Source organism: Chiloscyllium punctatum, chromosome 36 (genome assembly GCF_047496795.1).
Source record: "Chiloscyllium punctatum isolate Juve2018m chromosome 36, sChiPun1.3, whole genome shotgun sequence".
NCBI classification, from domain to species: Eukaryota; Metazoa; Chordata; class Chondrichthyes; order Orectolobiformes; family Hemiscylliidae; genus Chiloscyllium; species Chiloscyllium punctatum.
The window spans coordinates 31,440,011-31,456,717 of NC_092774.1; positions in this window are offsets into that span (position 1 = coordinate 31,440,011).

Here is a 16,707-nt window from a genome sequence, read left to right on the forward strand (position 1 = left end):
TTTCTGTGTAAAGTCGGTCCTGGTCAGGAAAAAGGCAGTGGTGTCTTATATTCCCATAGACTTCTTGTGACTGGGTTCATAGGCTCTGTTTTAAGATGTATGAGTAAATCTTCAGAACAAAAGATTAATGCAGCCTTTATTCATGTCTCATTATTAAAAACACTTTCTCCATTTACAGATGTGATTGAGAAGCTTCTCCCAATGAATCTTTGACTGATAACAACATTTGTCAGGCTTTTGAAAGTCACTGCACCTCTGTCACAGCACAGGGGAGGGCTCTTTCAGACAGAACGCATCATGCAGAAAATTCTCCCACATTAGTCGAGCAAAGTTGACGTCTTTTAAGACATTGTGAAACTTGAAAGGGTTCAGAAAATGTTTGGAAGGATGTTGCCAGGGCTGCAAGGTTTGAGCTACAGGGAGAGGCTGAATACGCTGGTACTATTTTCCCTGAAGCTTCAGAGTCAGCCAGAAACATCTGTTGAATCAAGAAACATCTCTTCCTGCAGCAGCTTCAGACAGACTGCTTGCGAAAACCCAAACCAGGGGAAAAGAATGGGACAACTGCCCTTTCATTGTAGAAGTGTTTTAGAAAATAAAATGTCAAACCCTTTTCCCTGATTGTTGCCTTAGCCAGTATCTGTTAACCATTAGTGAAATTCTTAATCCTAGACGAATGAGAAGTTCTGCCTTTTACAACCCCTCCTGAAAATAAACCAAGAACAACATAATCTTCTTAAAGGAATAGCATCATCACAACAGAAAGCACCTGAACTGAAACATTTGTATCAAAGGGCTGTACAGTTAGCTGGACAAGAAAACAGGTTTTCAATTTCAATCAATTTAAATCAGCCCCATTGGCTACCAAAAATTTATTAAATTTAAATCCTAAAGTTTTGACAACAGGACCAATCCTATCATAAAGAATTGGTGCTCTCAGTCATCTGTGTATTAGAGAAAGCATCATTTAGAAAAATAGAGAAGGACATTCCTGACAGAGGAATCGGAGGAGGCATCCCCCACAGAGGATGGCACAGAATAGTCCGGAAGACACAAAACCTGGTTGTAATCTGAGAGATTAAATTCTGTTTTGTGTTATCTGAGTGGGACATGTATTGATTGGAACAGCATACCAGAAGAATCTTGATTTATTCCAGAATACTCATTAGTTAGGACGGATTTATTTAGTTTGTTAGTTTGTTCACCGTGAGAGTTGGTTAAATAAATTGTTGATTTTAAAGTGTCAGAGATTTACTTTGAGCACTACAACAGGTTACACCACTTATCACACTGACTTTACACATTAAAAGGCAATGTGCCACTCTTTGGACGTTTCGGTTTGAGATCTTGGAGAGTTGGGGGGAGTGGGTTCAGCCTTCGCTTTATAACAGTATTGATGACATTCTCTTGAATGCAATGGAGTCAATATTAATCCCAGCCTCATGGTGTGGTTGTGGGTGAATCACCTTAATTTGGCTCCTGACTCAGAAACCGCACAGAGAATCAACTGCTGAAACAATGATTTTCACTTTATTGCACGTAGCAACCACAAATAAAACCTCTCAAGTTCATTCAGCTTCACCCCCCCCAAACTTGGCTGTCACCCAGTTGATGGCTGAATGTAACTGGGTTTCCACCGACAGTGCCCATCTCTGGAAGTGTCCAGGGGTTTGATGCAGTATTATTCTTCTAAGGACTGCTGCTGCTGCATCATTCTGGAGTTGAATTTTGGTGGCGTTTCCTCAATTTCAAATCTGTGGTGTGACTTTTTTTTAAGACTCGAACATCACCTCACATTGCTGGAGACCTCAGGTCTGTAGTTTACCTTCTTATCCTTGAAGGTTAGCTGACTGTTTGAAACAGCCTGCCCTGCAATTAACCCCTCTATGTCAGGGCTTTCCTTCTACAGGCAGAATTAATTGTCCTTTTGTCACACCATCATTAAATAACATTATCTCACCTGTCCCAAGAAACAACATATTGTGTTGCCTCCTTCTTCCCAGGGATGGTTAACAAGCCATTTATCGTATTGAATCTGCTCTGCCATTCAATCATGGCTGATATGTTTCTTAACCCCATTTTCCCTGTAACCTTTGAACCCCTTGATACTCAAGAATGAGTGAATGGCAGACTCAATGGGCTGAATGGCCTAATTTCACTTCCTGTGGTGTCACAGTTTCTCGTCAGCCCTTTTGTTTCTTGCTCCAGAAAACGTTATTGTTGACTCGTGAAGTTGGGGAAGTTCTGGAGTTTACAGGTGCACACCACGCTCCTCTCTGCCTCCTCCTCAGCCTTCAAGTAAAGGGAAGACCTTTCATAACAGAGATAAGGAGAACTTCAGACAGAGAGTGGTGTATCTATGGAATTCACTGCCCCAGAAGGCTGAGGAGGCCAGATCATTGAATATATTTAAGATTGGATAACTAGGTTCTTGAGTATCAAGAGGATCAAAGGTTATGGGGAGAATGGGGTTGAGAAACTTATCAGCCATGATTGAATGGTGGAGCAGACTCAATGGGCTGAATGGCATAATTTCTGCTGCTATAGTCTTATGATATGCTGATGTGTGGAGACGTGAGGGTGGGGGAAAAGAGGGGAATACAATTAAGGTGAAGCTGCATACAGATACACAGGAAATACACAAATTGTACGATAAATGTCAGACCACATAGAAGCACTGGCATACAGAGGGATCTGACCAAATAGATCTCCAAAAGTGACAACACAGGCAGGTAACGTGATTAAGAAGGCACACAGCACGTTTGCCTTGAGTGGAAGAGTTGGCGAGTTACGTTACAGCTATTTATTCCGGTCACATTCAGAATATTGCGTCCAGTCTGGTCGCCACACTACCGGAAGGACATGGACACTCTGGGGAGAGGGTATAGAGAAGGTTCACGAGGACATTGCCTGGTCTGGAGGTGTCATTATGAGAAGAGTTGGGATAAACCTGGATTATTTTCACTGTAAAGATGGAGGCGGAGGGATGACCTCAACAAAATGATGAGACACCCAGATTGGCTGGACGGGGGCAGCATTGCACTGATGCCTCACAGCACCAGGGAAACTGGTTCGATTTCAGTCTCAGGTGACTGTCTGTGTGGAGTTTGCACATTCTCCCTGCGTCGATATGGCTTTCCTCTGGTTTCCTCTCACAATCCAAATGTGTATGTTAGGGTGGAGTGGCTATGCTAAATAACCTGCCAATCCCTGAGCAGTGTGTAAAGTTGGATTGTCCGTGCTTAAGTTGCCCCACAGTGGTCAGGAATGTGAAAGTTAGGTACATTAGTCAGGGGTAAATGTCGAATAATAGGGGTAGGGAAATGGGTCTGTGTGGATTATTCTTTGGATGTTTGGTGTTGGGCCAGATAGTCTGTTAGATACTCAGAGGCTTTCCCCCAGGGTGGAAAAGTCAAATACAAGAAGGCACAGGTTCAAGGTGAGAGGGAGACAGTCTGGGGGAGAATTGAAAGGGAAGATTTTTCACACAGTTGGATGGTGGATGCCTGGAATGCACTGCCAGTGAATGTAGTGGAAAGAGGCACCTTAGCAACACTTAAGGTGTATCTGGATAGACACATGAATGGGAGGTGAATACAGGGACAGAAACAACGCATCAGCAATAAATAGAAAATCTAAGTTAGGATTAAGAATTGGCACAGGCTTGGGCGGGGAGGGGGTAGGGGGTAAAGTGAACTTTCAAAAAGCAGGGGATACCTGTATGCTGATGAAGGGGTGGGTGGAGGCTCAGGTGGAGCATAAACACTGACAGAGGCCAATTGGATCGACTGTGCTGGAGACTCAATGGGACAGAGACAAATAGATCTGAAATTCATACACCTGCACTTCAGCCGCTTCTGTGGACTGTTTCCGTAGGGAAGGTGCAATCCCAGGCTCAGAGAGCGTCAGTCCCCACTGGAAGTAAAGTGGGTGAGAGTGCGGCCAGTCAGCATAAAGAAACCCCTTGCCCCTCCCACTTCACCCACTAAACAAGGTTCAAGATGTGACTCTCAGCAATAGTAACAGCAGAATCCAACCCGAATCCCTGCGCCATCTCACTTGTGAAGTTGCTGGTTTCTCCACAAGTTGCACGACTGGGTGAAGCCCTTCCCACACACTGGACAGGTGAACAGCCGCTCCTTGGTGTGGATGTGCTGGTGTTTGTGCAGGGTGGAGGAATCGCAGAAGTTGCTCCACATGGGACAGGTGAATGGCTTCTCCCCAGTGTGGACGCGGAAGCTGAGCAGCAGGTGATCCGACTGGGTGTAGCCCTTCCCGCACACGGAGCAGGAAAACGGTTTCTTCCCGCTGTGGATCCGCTGGTGCGGCAGCAGGTGGTGTGACTGAGTTGTATAAATCTTAGCCTGCCAGAATTATTTTCTCAGACTTTAATTAAACTTTAGTTACACTTTAGTTGACTGCTTGAAATGGTTTGTTGGTCAGACTTGAATCATCATGCTCAAAGGAGACGATGCCAATAATATCATTAAACTCCTCTTTTTGTTAAAAAAGGACAAGCTCTTGATTTATTTTTACAACTTACTGGTATTCACACCTGTACATTCAAGGTCAAACTCAGACATCATAAATGAAATTACACCATTAATTTTGTTTTACAACAATCCAACAGATTAATTAATAATACACAGTGAATACCAAGGCTGATTAATGTGAAATTAAATTTGACCGAAAGAATGTAAATTCAAGATGTGAGATAACAAATGGGGGAAGGGCAGAAGGTAAGAAATGCAGCATCACAGAAGGTGCTCCTCCAGGGAGTGTATTTTACCAACTACAACTGCTCAATATAAACAAACACTCTGACATGATCCTCCGGTTTTAATGTAAACCATAGCCCCATACAGTAGGTACCATTTAAATAAGTTAATAGATACAAGCCTTGAGTAAATCCAGCCTCCAGCCGGACCCCCCGCTTCTTGGAGCTCGGACCTTCCTCCAGCTCCGGGGGGTTGTTGAGCTCCTGGGCTCCGGCCGCCGCCGAAGAAGCCGCGGGCGCCGGCTCTCTCTCCTCCACCGCCGACATTTTTAATTTGTTTTCTCGTTCACCCGGTAACCGTCACCTCCCCCTTCCCGGGCCCCGGAAATTATACAAAAATAAACAATAAACCCCACCGGGGACTGTCTCCTTTTCTTCACAACTTTTGTTTGAAAAGTTCCGTCTTTAATTTGAAATGTATTTTAAAGGTATTTTCTGAGGTAAACGATGCCTGTCTGCCCCCCTCCCTCCGTCAGAAACCGCCCGCTGAGTCGATGAGAAAACCGCAGCCTCGCGCCGCCATCTTTGTTTTTCTTCTTCTTTCCGTCTCCTCCTTCAGTGACGCGCATCATCCGCGCCCCGTCCAATCAGAGCGCACCTTACTCCACCTGACCAATGGCGGCCGGCTTTGCATTTAAAAAGGAAGCCACAATCTGGAATGTCGCTCTCCGATTCGTCCGCACCGACCGCAGCCTTTGGGATTGGTGGAGAGGTTCACAGGCCCTTCACTGTCCCCGCCCCTTTACTACAATGGGCTCGAGGGGTTCAGGAGGAAGGTGTTCTCACTCATTCATTCAACAGGAGATGGACTCAATTTACTGTAATGGGCTGTGGGGGTACAGTGGTCATGTCTCATGTTGAGGGGGAAGGTGTTTCCTCTCATTCAACAGAAGAGGACCTATTTACTACAGAGGGTTTTTTTTGTGATGCAGCTGTAGTCTCCCATAGAGCCCTGAGGCTCAGGTTTAAATCCCACTGCTCCAGTATGTGTAATAACATACTCAATTTTTTTCAGTCATAAGTCACACAACTATAGTCCAACACGTCTATTTGAAATCGCACGGGCTTGGAGCGTAGCCTCTTCATCAGGTGAAGACATGGAAAACAAAACGTGCAGGAAAGAGAATTCAGAAAAATGATCAGCCATGGATGGTGATGAAAGACAGAGCATCTCAACAGTCAATTACCTATTCCCATTCCTATTTCTGATCTTCTTCATACATGACAAGTTGTATATTTTCCAAACATTAATTTTATTTCCATGGTTTAAAAATGAATATTCAAGAATGGTCAGTTTATTCTTTCTCACTTGAGCACATTGTGACCCACAACTATTTCGATCCCACTGTTAATATCATAGCCCCTCTCACGAGATATCAGAGGAACAATTCATAAACAAAATTTGACACTGACTCACTCGAGTAGACACTTGAACAGAGAAAGCGCCCGACAGATATTGGGAACCTAAAGATTATTGAAGTGAAATGTTAAGAAGAGCAGGTGATCACCCCCAATAAGGGAACTCACCTGACTGACCTAATTATTATCACCACAGTATCCAGTGCTACTCTTCACCGAACACTGATTACTTTCCTTTTCAGTTTAATGATCCAACTATCTTTTGAATGCCATAATTGAATCTGACTCCAACACTCTCTCTTGCAGACCATTCCAAAGGTCGAAGATTTTCAATCATTAATGAAATATGTTCTGGATCTCTCCCAAAACACAATTCATATGGATCTTGCTTCAAATCATTTGTAGTAAGTTCTTCACATGGACAAATTTGCAGCTTAGAGCATTTGTTTTTGTTTAAATTTTATATCATATTGAGGTGGCACAGTGCTTGGCATTGCTACCTCAAAGCACTAGGGACCCAGGTTCAATTCCAGCCTCAGGTGAGTGTCTGTCTGGAGTTTGCATGTTCTCCCTGTCTGCATGGGTTTCCTTCCACAGTCCAAAGATGTGCAGGTTAGGTGGATTGACCATGCAAAATTGCTCTGTGATGTGTAGGTTATGTGGATTAGTCATACTAAATGCAGGAGAACAGGATGATCCTGGGTGGGATGGTCTTTGGTGTGTCAGTGCAGGCTCAATGGGACAAATGGCCTCTTTCTGCACTGTAGGGATTTTATGTACCTGTCTGATTTCTTGCACATGCTACTTTCGGAAAGGGACATTTTACTGTCATGTTCAGTACTGCAGTCTCTATATTTTCATACATACCTCTAAATTAGGTTTGAATGAAATCCCCCCATTTCACTGTATTTTAGGTACCATTCCCCCCCACCCCTTCCATTCCTTATTCATTTTTCCATTACCTGTGTTATGATCCCCCCGCCCTCTTTATATATATTATTGTCGACAGGCTAAATCTAGTTACCATGTCTCTAAAAGATGAGATGAAATATGATTGCATACTTTGAGTCCATTACTACAGCTTGTTAAGGTCTCTTGCCAAAGAGTACTCTTAATCCTGCATCCTTCGGTAGGATTATATTAGGATATCTGGTCAGCATGGATGAGTTGGATTAAATGGTTTGTTTCCGTCCTGTGCATCTCTTTCACTATGACGATCGAATAAGGGCCAGGAGCAGGCAGGTGGGACTAGTTTAGTTGAGGATCATGTACTGAACGGTCTGTTTCCAGGCTGTATGACTACACAGCCTCAAATGAATGGGGATCAATCCCAAAGAGATATTAAAGGTCTCGAGCACCACCTTAGGCACATGTGTGGACACCTTCCAGATAACTGAGAGCAGTGGGGCACTGTGAAGTTCAGTACATCAGTTAGCCAGCAAGTTCTCTTCGGGAGACTTGTCTCGAGAAAGGAAGCGGTTTCCTGTGCCATCAACTGGACTGTGGATCAGTTTGGAGTAGGTCCTATATCTCTGACAACATCGGTGGACAGAGTCGAGAGTGTGGTACTGGAAAAGCACAGCAGGTCAGGCAGCATCCAAGGAGCAGGATAATTGACGTTTCGGGCATAAACCCGTCATCAGCAATGAGGCTTGTGGGCCGGGAGGGCTGAGAGATGAATGGAAGGGGGGGGTGGTGTTGGGGAGAAGGTAGCTGAGAATGCGATAAGCAGATGAAGATGATTGGTCGGAGAGGAGGGTGGGGCGGATAGATGGGAAAGGTGATGGACAGGTCAGGAGGGCGAGTGGAGGCTGGGGGCTGTGATAAGGTGGGGGGGGGGGGGAAGAGGAGGAGGAGGAGGATACATGAGGAAACTTTTGAATTCCACATTGATCCCATGTGGTTGCAGGGTCCCAAGGTGGAATAAGAGGTGTTCTTCCTCCAGGTGTCAGGTGGTAAGGGTTTGGCGATGGAGACAGCCCAGGACCTCAATGATCTTGATGGAATGGGAGGGGGAGTTGAAGTGTTCAGCCACAGGGCGGTGGGGTTTGTGGGTGTCCCAGAGTGGTTCTCTGAAATAATCCACAAGTTGGCGTCCTGTCTCTCCGACGTAGAGAAGCCCACATTGGATGCAATGGATACAGTGGATGACACTGGTGGAGGTCGAGGTAAATTTCTGTCAGATGTGGAAGGATCCTTTGGGGCCTTGGATGGAGGTGAAAGGAGTGGTATGGACACATGTTTTACACTTCCTGTGGTGGTGGGGAAGGGGCCGGGAGTGGGGTGTGGGCTGGTTGTGGGCGCATGGACCTGGCGAGGGAGTCGCAGAGGAAATAGCCTCTCTGGAATGCTGGTAGGGGTGGGGAGAGGAAAATACACCTGGTGGTGGGGTCCATTTGTAGGGAGCAGAGGCTGATGTGATGTATCCGGAGGTTGGTGGGGTGGAAGTTGAGGACGGTTAGGGGTGGGTTCTGTCCTTGTTCCATTGGGAGGGGTGGGGTTCAAGGGCAGTGTTGTAGGATGTGGAGGAGATGTGCTGGAGGGCATTGTCAACCACGTGGGAAGGGAAATTGCGAACTTGGAAGGAGGAGGCCCTCTGGGATTTTCTACGGTGGGATTGGTCATCCTGGGAACAGATGCGGAGGAGGAATTGGGAATAAGGGATTGAGTTTTTACAGGAGGTGGGGTGGGAGGAGGCGTAATCTAGCTAGCTGTGGGAGTCGGTGGGCTTGTAGTAGATGTCCACAGTTAGTCGGTAGCCAGAGATGGAGAGGTCCTGGAAAGGGAGATGGTCCAGGTCAATTTGAGGTCGGAGTGAAAGGTGTTGATAAAGATGACGAACTGTTCAAACTCCTGTGAGAGCATGAAGTGGTACTAATATGGTCATCGATGTACTGGAGGAACAGGTGTAAGCTGAGGAAAATGGACTGTTCCACGTACCCGACAAAGAGGCAGGCATAGCTGGGTCCCATGGCTACCCCTTTAGTTTGGTACATTGGTTTGGATGCCATCTGAGGTTTGTGCAAATCACTTCAGTGGGAACGTGCAGTCCCGGGCTCAGTGAGCAGCACTGCAAGCAAAGCTCTCAGAATCCTACAGGGAAACAGGCCCTTCAACCCAACAAGTCCACACCGACCCTCTGAAGAGTAACCCACCCAGACCCATTCCCCTACCCTATTAGTCTACATTACCCCCTAAACAATACACTGCACCTACACATCCCTGAACACACTGGGACAATTCAGCTTGGCTAATTCACTTGCTCATGTTTGGATTGTGGGAGCACCCAGAGGAAACCCTTGCAGACATGGGGGGAGAATGCGCAAACTTCACAAAGACAGTCACCTGAGGGTGGAATCGAACCCTGGTCCCTGGCGATGTGACACAGTGGCACTAATTACTGAGCTACTGTGCTGCCCGTGAGCCAACCTGGGGTTGGGGGAAGATGGGAGGGATGTGGGGGTGCTGTCTCGCAGAAAACAAAGAGAGCTCGCTGATGGTCCCACTGCACCCACTGTCAGAACGGGCAGGAGGTTCAGTCCTGGGGGTGACCCACATCAGCGTCACCAGCGGAATCTGCTGGTGCCCCCCCGGTGTCTCTGCAAGTTACTGGACGACGTGAACCTCCGCCTGCACTTGGGGCAGGCAAACGGCCTCTCCCCGGTGTGGACCCACTGGTGCCTCAGCAGGTTGGAGACCTGGGTAAAGCCCTTCCTGCACTCAGGGCAGCTGAATGGTCTCTCCCCCGTGTGGACCCGCTGGTGGTCCAGCAAGTGAGAGGAGCGTTTAAAGCTCTTCCCACATTCAGGGCAGATGAAGGGCCTCTCCCCGGTGTAGCCCCGCCGGTGGGTCAGCAGGTGGGAGGATTTGCTGAAGGTCTTCCCGCATTCAGGGCAGGGGAATGATCTCACCCCAGTGTGGACCTGCTGGTGGGCCACGAGGGTAGAGGCCTGGGCAAAGCTCTTCTCACACGCGGGGCAAGAGAATGGACTCTCCGCAGTATGGATCCACTGGTGGGCCAGCAGGTTGGAGGAGCTGGTAAAGCCCTTCCTGCACTCTGGGCAGGGGAATGGTTTCGGAATGGCAGCCGGTGACGAGCGGTGTCCCGCAGGGTTCAGTGTTGGGGTCACAGCTGTTTGCATTATATCTTAATGATCTGGATGAAGGGACTGGGGGAACTCTAGCGAAGTTTGCAGATGATACGAAGCTAGGTGGACAGGCAGGTAGTACTGAGGAAGTGGGGAGGCTACAGAAGGATCCAGACAGTTTGGGAGAGTGGTCCAGGAAATGGCTGATGGAATTCAACGTGAACAAATGCGAGGTCTTGCATTTTAGCAAAAAGAATAAAAGTATAGACTACTTTCTGAACGGTGAGAAAATCCGTAAAGCCAAAGTACAAAGGGATCTGGGAATGCTAGTCGAGGATTCTCTAAAGGTCAACATGCAGGTTGAGTCCGTGATTAAGAAAGTGAATGCAATGTGGTCACTTATCTCAAGAGGGTTGGAATATAAAACCACCGTTGTGCTACTGAGACTTTATAAAGGCCCTATTTGGAGTACTGTGTCCAGTACTTCTGGTCCCCACACCTCAGGAAGGACATACTGGCACTGGAACGTGTTCAGCGGAGATTCACACGGATGATCCCTGGAATGGTTGGTCTAACATATGAGGAATGGCTGAGGATCCTGGGATTGTATTCATTGGAGTTTAGAAGATTAAGGGGAGACTTAATAGAGACGTACAAAATAATACATGGCTTGGAAAGGGTGGACACTAGGAAATTGTTTCCGTTAGGTGAGGAGACTAGGACCCGTGGACACAGCCTTAAAATTAGAGGGTGTCAATTCAGAACAGAAATGCGGAGACATTTCTTCAGCCAGAGTGTGGTGGGCCTGTGGAATTCATTGCCGCAGAGTGCAGTGGAGGCCGGGACGCTAAATGTCTTCAAGGCCGAGATTGATAGATTCTTGTTGTGTCGAGGAATTAAGGGCTACAGGGAGAATGCGGGTAAGTGGAGTTGAAATGCCCAGCCATGATTGAATGGCGGAGTGGACTCGATGGGCCGAATGGCCTTACTTCCACTCCTATGTCTTATGGTCTTATGGTCTCTCCCCGGTGTGACTGCGCCATTGAGTCTCCAGGGCAGACGGGAAACTGAAGCATTTCCCACAGTCGCCACACTTCCACGGTTTCTCCATGGGGCAGGATTCCTCGGGTTTCTCTATGGCTGAAGCTTCAGCCGCACACAAACGTGTGGACAGCCCCTCCCCGGTGTGAATTCCTCTTTCCAGGCCGTATAACTGTTTCTGGCTCCACACTCAGTGCACTGTAACAGTTGGGTCTCTCATCCAGTCCCACTGATGCTGAAAACGTTATGAAACAGGAACCAAAAAGCATTGCTCCATCTCACAGAATCAGAGTTGAAAATCTTTGCTGTCCCGATGGATTGAGTGACTGTCAGACATTGATGTGAAAATTATGACTGCAGATGCTGGAGATCAGATTCGAAAAGTGTAGCGCTGGAAAACACAGCCGGTCAGGCAGCATCTGAGGAGCAGGAGAGTCAAGCATAAGCTGTTGATTTTGAAACTTACGTCTTCAGATAGTATGTAAAAAGAGATTACAAAAGTCATCATTGTCAATCCGGGGAGAGGTGGGGTCGGAATGAGACAACAAGGTATTGACACCGACACCAGAAAGAAACTGAACATAGAGACGTGGCAAATGTTAGTGGCAAGCCAGAGTCAGAGAGAGACACAGCACAGAAACAGACCATTTGGTCCAACTCATCCATGTCGACCAGATATCCAAAATTAATCTAGTTCCATTTGCCAGCATTTGGCCAATAACCCTCTAAACCCCTCCTATTCATATACCTATCCAGATGCCTTTTAAATGTCATAATTGTACCAGCACCCACCACTTCCTCGAGCAGCTTTGTACACACGCCACCTTCTGTATGAAAAACGTGCCTGTTAGGTCCGTTTCTAACAAATTGCTCTCCATCTAAACCCGTAGCACTATGGCAATCCCAGTCTATGTTTGAAAAGTTAAAATCCCTAACAATAATCATCCTATTACTCTGACAGGTAACTCAAATCTCCATACAAATTTGTTTCTCAATTTCCCACTGACCATGAGGGTGTCTACAACACAATCCCAATAAGGTGATCATCCCTTCCTTATTTCTCAGTTCCAACCAAATAACCTTCCTGGATGTATTCCTAGGAATATCCTCCTTAAGTCCAACAGGAATACTATCCCTTATCAAAAACACCACTCCCCCTCATCTCTTGCCTCCCTTTCTATCCTTCCTGTAGCATTTGTATCCTGAAACATTAAGCTGCCAGTCCTGCCCATCCCTGAGCCACGTTTCTGTAATTGCTATGATATCATATCCCATCTTCCTAATCATGCCCTGAGTTCATCTGCCTTCCCTGTTAGGCCTCTTGCAATGAAGTAAATGCAGTTTAATTTGTTAGTCCTACCTTGCTCTCTGCTTTGTCCCTTCCTGACCTGACTGTTTGACTCACTCCCTTTCCCAACTGTCCCAGTCTCATGTTGATCTCTTTCCTCACTATTTCCCTGGGTACCTCCCCACGCACTCACCTTGCTAGTTTAATTCCTCCCGAGCAGCTCTTGCAAATTTCCCTGCTAGTATATTAGCTCTCTTCCAACATTCAGGTGCAATCTATCCTTCTTGTACAGGTCACACCTCCTCCAGAAGAGATTCCAATGATCCAAAAATGTGAACACTTCTCCCATGCACCAGCTCCTCAGCCATGCATTCATCTGCTCTATCCTCTCTATTCCAACCCTCACTAGCTCGTAGCACTGGCAGTAATACAGATTTTTCTTGACTCTAGGACCTCTTTTTTTTAAAATTTGTGCCTGACTTTCTACACTTTCCCTTCAGAACCGCATCCTTTTCCCTTCCTATGTCATTGGTTCCAATGTGTACAATGACCTCCAACTGGTCCCTCTCCCTTTTGAGAACATTCTGCACCCTCTCGGAGACATCCTTGATCCTGGCACCAGGGAGGCGACACACCATTCTGATTTTTCGCTGCTAACCACAGAAGCGTCAGTTTGTACCTCTGACTAGAGAGCCCCTTATCACAACTGATCGCTTGGAACACGACATATGCCCTCATGCAATGAGGGGTGTCTCGAGACCAGAAACTTGGCTGTTCGTGCAACATTCCCTGAGAGACCATCACCCCCTACATTTTCCAAAACAGCAGACTTGTTTGAAATGGGGACAGCCACAGAAGACTCCTGCACTACCTGCCTACCCCTCCTACCTTTCCGGGAGTTAACCCATCTCCCTGACTGTAGCTGCGGCTTTTTTCCCTTCCTATCATTGCCAAACCATCATACCCCCAGGTCTTGTAAATTCCTCATTTGCAGCGACAGTTCGAGGTACTTATCCACGCAATCCAATTGGATTTGCAACCAAACACACTTACTGCAGACATAATCATCAGTAACATGGATACTCTCCCTAATCTCCCACATCTGACAGGAAGAGCATATCACTCTCATAAAGGCCACCTTTGTTCCTTCACAAACTACAGACCCAGAAAATAGCACCATCTTTTTGCTCTAAAAAAGTGCTCTGGGCTAACACAGTACTTGTGATTTATATTTTTAAAATTTAATCAAGAGACAGATGTCAGTAAAACATATAATCAATAAAGAATCCACTCCATTCACGACTGCAGACATAGCTAAGTTACACGTTAAAGACTATACACTTCTCTGTTCCTGTTCTGTGAGCTCCCCCACACAGGTTCCTCCATGGTCAGCTGTGAAGTTTGCTGTTCATTAACCTTTCCCAGATGCACTGCAATGTCCAGGAACTGTGCAGATTTACTGCATTGTAAATTTCTTTTTCTCTCTCCGTCATTTTGGACTCCGATGCATGCCCCTTATAAACCTCTATAAGGTCATCTCTCAGCCTCCTACGCTCCAGGGAAAACAGCCGCAGTCTTTTCAGCCTCTCCCTTTCACTCAAACCCTCCAACTCTGGCAACAGCCTTGTAAAACATTTCCAAACTCTTTTAAAGTTTCACAACATCTTTCTAACATAAGAGACCAGAACTGAATGCAGTATTCCAAAAGTGGCCTAACTAATGTGATGTACAGCCATAACATGACTCCCAACTCCCGTACTCAATGCTCTGCTCAATAAACGCAAGTGCCACCAAACGCTTTCTTCACTACCGTGTCTACCTGTGACTCCACTTTCACAGAACTACAAATCTGCACTCCATGGTCTCTTGATGCAGGAACACTCCACACGGCCTTACCATTAAGTGTGTAAATCCTGCCCTGATGTGCCTTTCCAAAATGCAACACCTCACATTTATCAAAATGAAACTTTATCTGTCACTCCTCGGCCCATCAGCCCATCTGTTCAATTCTAATTTAGATTGAACTTTCTTTCCTCTCTTATTTCCTAAACGCTGAAAATCTCCATCCCACACATTCTCCCTCCGTTCTCACTTTGCTGAACCTAATCCGTGCTGTACCTCATCCTGAAGGGTCTGGTTTACGCTGATTTACAGCCCACACTTGGGGGATCTAATTGAAACATACAGAATACTGATTGGCCTGGACAGGGTGGATGTTGGGAAGATGTTTCCATTGGTAGAAGAGACTAGGTCCCAAGGGCACAGCCTTAGAGTAAAGGGAAGACCTTTTAGAACGTAGATAAAGGGGAAACCTTTGTAGCCAGAGAGTGCGAAACCTATGGAATTCATTGCCACAGAGACTGTGTTGGGCAAGTCACTGAGTATATTCAAGACAGAGATAAATAGGTTCTTGTGTATCAAGGATATTGAGTGTTGCGGGGAGAAAGCAAGAGAATGGGGTTGAGAAACTTGTCAGCCATGATTGAATGGTGGAGCAGACCTGATTGGCTGAATGGCCTAATTTCTGCTCCTAGATCTTATGGTCTCTTGCTGTCCTGGACATAGTGAGAGAGAACTGGGAGCAGGAGTAGGCCATTTGGTCTTTCAAGCCTGCACTAATATTGAACTGGATATGAAAATACCGACATCTTGGTGGATAGGCTGGGACCTTTTTCACTGGAGCATAGGAGGCTGAGAGGTGATCTTATCAAGCTTTATAAAGTCATGAGGGGTATAGATGAGGTGAATGATGGGTCTCCTTTCCTTCGAGTGGGGGTTTCAAGGTTAGGGAGCAAATTTTGAAGGTGAGTGGAGAAAGATTTTAAAAAGACAGGAGGAACACCTTTGTTTTCCCATAGAGAATGGTTCGTATGTGGAATGAATGTCCTGAGGAAGCGGGGATGCAGGTACAGTTACAACGTTTAAAAGACATTTGAATAAGGACATGAATGGGAAAGATTTGGAGGTGTTATGGACTAGGCCAGACCACTCAAAACATTCTTAAGCAGGCAGCGCAGACCATAACTTTGCTATTTGTTTCAGTAAGTGTACAGTGAAAATTACCTGAAGTTAGCTAGGTTGACTACCAGGATTTAAAACAGATAAATGTATTCACAAGAATACAGAATGAAACACAAAGAACAGAATATAGAATACTCACAGGACTCAGTCTATCTAAACTAGACTTAATTATGCTGTTCCTTTCTCCACACAGTCCACTGCTGAACTCACTCAAACAAGGCCTCAGCTTTCACGACAGATCACTTGTCTTTCATTATGTAGATCACTTCGAAAACATAAAAGCTTGGGCCTAAAGTCTCATCTGTTGACGTGTAAACAAAAAAGCCGACCAATACCCTTTTCATTTCTGTACTAAACCATCCATTTTGGAGCCCGGGGCCGTTTTACCACCACTCTGAAAAAAACCAAGGACACGGTATCCTTGAGAAGAAGGACCAGCTTTTAGGAAAAAGACCAGCTTTGTGACAGAGGGATATGGGCCAAACACTGGCAGATGGGATTAGTTTAGTTTGCGAACATAGCATGGAGTAGTTGGACTGAAGGGTCTATTTCTGTGCTGTATGATGCTGTAATGGTCTCAAAACCATTTTCTTGCCTTCCCCTATAACCATCCACTTCTTTGTTGTTCAAAAGTCAGATGACCTCAGCCTTGAATATATTCAATGACCACCCCACCCCACCCCAATTGCAGGAAGTCAACCCCATTTTTGAACTGAATTCCTATTACCTTGCTGACTGCTTGCTGCACCTGTCTGACAACTGGTGCAGAAGGACACTGAGGACCCTTTGTACATCCACACATCATTCCTGATGAAGGGCTCGTGCCCAAAACATTGACTCTCCTGCTCCTCGGATGCTGCCTGATCTGCTGTGTTTTACAAGTACCACACTTGACTCTGATCTCCAGCATCTGCAGTCCTCACTTTCTCCACATACCAATATATTATCATTTAAACCATGCACCTCCTTTCTGCCTTTTTTTTTAAAGCAAGAGGCTTTAACTTTACATTGTGGTACTGCATTTGCTGTGCGTTTACCAATTGAGACACAGACCTGGCCCAACTTTTCCAAAGTCTGTGCCCTCCCTGGATTCACTCCCTTTCCCTTCAGTTCGTGCAAGTCAGCTACTGAAT